Here is a 4,156-nt window from a genome sequence, read left to right as displayed (position 1 = left end):
AAAAACGCTCAAAGGCCTTAACAAAACCCCAACCGTTGGGATGAAGCTAGGTGGGAGCTATGTGAAGATGGTTCAAAACGCAGATCTGGAACTCGGTCAAGGGAAACCTAATGCCGAGTTAAGTAACCATATCTCAGTAGAAAAATAAAAAGCAAGGCTCATCCGAGTTCCTCCCAGAGCAAACCGACTCATCCTCACGTGGAGGAACTATATCATAATTCTCCAACTTCCCAACAAGAAGCCCAGACACATCGTCCACACTCATCTCGGACATAGTGTTTAAGACTTCATAAGTTACCCAAAGAAATTGAGCTACTAAGGCGGCAGGAGGAGACTCAGAATCTGACTCAGCAGAACGAGACTCCTCTACAATCTCTGGTGGAGATGACGTCATAAATACCTAAAACAAGAGAAAAGCTTAATCAGAAGGACAGAATGAGCATACCTGAATGAAAAAAGCTACTAGATGAAGGATCGTTAGAAGACGAAGAAGTAGATTTGTCCAAGATCGTGATCGGGTCATCTGCCTCACCAAAAGCTGAGATAGATCCCGGAACATCTCCATGCTGGCAACTAGCTAAAGTAGACTCGGCTAAAGAGTCTCATCCTTTCTCAATGAGTTTGGAGCTAAAAAAGACACAAGAATAACATGGTCCAACTTGCTTGGACTGGGAAGACTTTGGAAGAACTCGGGTGACTGATGACATATCAAGATCTGGGGGGTAGAAGCGACACTGGAAGGGTTCAAACCAGTTTGGGAAAAATATTTGGAAACACGTCTGCTTGCAGAAAGACGACTCATACCCCGTCTGGAAGAACCACAACCCTGACTCTCACTTAGACCTCAATCGACAAACCAGACCTCATTTTAGATCCACCACCACGATAACCACGAAGTATGGCTTCACGTTCTTCTTCTTCTTCAATTCTCGGGATCTCCCAGAACCAAAAACGAACCCCAGGAGGGACCTTCTTTAACAACTTGGATTTTTTCCCCTTCTTCCCCTCACAACGTAAAACTGAAAAAGAATGATTTTTCCCTCTCATTATGAAACGACACCAAATTCAAAACAACAATGAAAGAAACGACAGACAAATAGACAACAATGCTGCTTAAATACCAAAGGTTAAAGAACATGCACTTCCCCAAAAAGAAAAACTACTGAAGAAACTAAAAATGTAACCAGCAAATGATTTACCAGAATGATGTATCAAATATCAAAAGAACAAACATGCAGAAGTCAAATAGCCCAATGCAAAGATTGAACCGGAAGAGGAAAGAAGTTGGAAGGCAAGTAAAGATACCTGAGTAGAAGAAATGAACTCGCAGAGATATGAAAATGCACTTGCAAATGCTAGCACTCAAGAAATTTGCGCAAATAAAGGCTTCTGTAGAATAACTAAGGCAAAGAAAAAAGAAGAAGGAAAAGGACGCATGTTTATATACTAATAGTGGTAACCACAACGGTTACAAATGGCAAAGGTCAGGGGCATTGAAGTCATTACATCATAAAGTAATGATTAGATGCTTGAAATGACCTATTTAATAAATGCGCACGAAATGCAAAAACGGCTGCAGCACGCTAATGAGTGCAGCACGCTAATGAGTGCAGCAAGCACCACGTGTCAAAATGAAATGATTACCGACAGAGAAGTTGGCATGGGAAAATATAAACCTACAACCGGGATCCATGAAATGGACTCCAGGCATAATGATGCCAAGCCGAGTTCCAAAATGGTGTGCTTGGGGGCAACTCGCCAATTGGAATCCAATAGCTCAAGCACATTCGCAATCCGATTAATAAGAATATATACAGTATCTCACCGTGTGAATGCTCAACCCGACAAGATGAGGGGAAATAAGGTATTACTCCCCGTTCCCAACAATTTCGAAGCTTAGAACATATGCGTAAGGAGTTAAAAAAATTCAGATCAATGCAAAAGAAAATTCACCCCGGCAGCCCGAACGCCCATGCAGCCTGGCTGAGGGGAAACTGTTATGGACCCATATAAGGGTCCCATTGATTGACAGGCCCAACAGGGGGGAAATCCTAATACGACAACATGGCAGATGGGCTTGGGCCCTCATCAGAGGCACTAAAGGTTCAGAATCCACTACCCACAGGTAAATCCTATAAATAAGAGGGAAAACTTACAGATATGGTACGCTCTTTCTCTTACTGTTACGTTGTCACTGTGCGCACACACACCCTCATTGGCAAAGCCGTTATTGCTTTATTGTGCACAGTGATCTGCTTGACTCAAGGGTATCTCTTCTATAGATACCTTGGAGAGGGCACTAGATTCAAAATCAACATACTAGTCCATTGGGCTAGACACCTCTGTCTCCAAGACAGAACAAATACAAATTAGTCTCGATTTAAATCGGGGCATATTTTGTAAAACTAGTTCTGCTCACGTACCAGCGGGATAGCTACAAAATTGAATTGTGACTATTCCCCCCTCCCCCCCCCCAAAAAAAAACATATATAAGAAAGACACGTGACAGTTTTGCATGAACGAGGTATAAGACTTACTACATTAGATTGATATTATATCTACAGATAATATTATTTGATATTTTATTATAAAAAATATTACATTAACGGGGTCGAAAAGTTATTTGTATTATAACGGGTTAATTTATAGGGATAAGTTACTCTGCCTACTCTTGTTTTGCCTACCTTTCTCAACACCATTAGATTGCAATCTCATCCAATGATAGAGATTTACGGGATAAAATTAACCCTTTCACTCCTTCCTCTTTCCCACTACCCTGACCCTTTTCTCTCCCTTGAACATATTGTCAATTAAAAGTAAAGGGTGATCAGAAGCCATGAATCTGATCCTTATTTTGTCATCAACACTTTTCGTTGCTGCATCAAAAGCCATGAATCTGATCCGTATTTTGTATACAATATAATAACTTTAAAATTTGAAAAGTGTTAATGACAAAATAAGGATCAGATTCGTGGCTTCTGATCACCCTTTACTTCTAATTAACAATCCGTTGCTAATTGACAATCTGTTTCTGGGGAGAGAAAAAGGGGAGGAGAGAGAAAATGTGAGCGTAGTGGGAAAGAGGAAGGAATAAAATGGTTGATTTTATCGCGTAAATCTCTATCATTGGATGAGATTGTAATCTAACGGTGTTGAGAAATGTAAGCAAAACAAGAGTAGGCAGAATAACTTATCCCTATTAAAATATAATTATAAGTACACTCTAAGCACTTAATAGTTTTTTCGTATCGATTATCACCGGTCATTTTTTAGGAGATTAGACAATTCGAACAATGACGGGTTGGGTTGAATATTTTAATCTACCATTATGCCCTGTATTAAGTCAGGTTAAAATAGGTCAACTCGTGGGTCAACCTGCGAGTTGCAGATGGTCCTTTTCCTCTTCATCTCCACCCTGTTCTTCTTTTCTCATTCTTTTCCTTTATCTCTTTTACCCTTCCCCATCTTCTTCTTCTTTTTATTTTATTTATTTATTATTTTTATACCCTTTTTTTTTACTTTTATGAGTATATATATTATTCTATTAATTTTTATTTTTATTCCTTCGTACTTTTATTTTGGTTCATCTACCATCGACTGCAATTGATTTGAGATAAATGTGTTGTTAATGTTGATGTAAGCTAATATTTCATTTATAATACCAAATTTTTGTGATATCTAATATTTTTATCCCAAATATTTTTGGTAGAGGAGATTTTTTTTACCAAGTAAATGCAATTATCAGTAATATGATAGGAAAGTTAAAAAAAAGTTGTTTGCTTGGCCAAAATTTTATCAGAAAAATTTGGTTAAATTTTGTGAGTCTTTATTTCATTGAAGGTGAAATAACGATGGGTTAATGTGTTGAAATATCGAAAATAACCCTTAATTTTACTAGATATGTAGACATGTGTACTTAGAATAGGATAATATGGTAATACTCTTCGTTCATCTTTTTGTGGTTAAATTAGGTAGTTTTCTAGAAATACCATATACGAAGTGGTAAAATTCAACTGTGATTTGTTTTCCTTTTTACATATGCTTTTCAAAGGTTGGGAAAAAGAGAAGCATGACTAGATTACCAAAAAAAAAAAAAAAAAAACATGACTAAATTTTTTTGTTCCACCTTCCAAACAAAACAATAATGGAATACTAA

This window comes from Gastrolobium bilobum, unplaced genomic scaffold (genome assembly GCF_033153095.1).
Source record: "Gastrolobium bilobum isolate Gb01-03AN ecotype WA unplaced genomic scaffold, APGP_CSIRO_Gbil_v1 utg6679, whole genome shotgun sequence".
Classification (NCBI taxonomy): Eukaryota; Viridiplantae; Streptophyta; class Magnoliopsida; order Fabales; family Fabaceae; genus Gastrolobium; species Gastrolobium bilobum.
Note: the sequence above shows the minus strand (reverse complement) of the source record.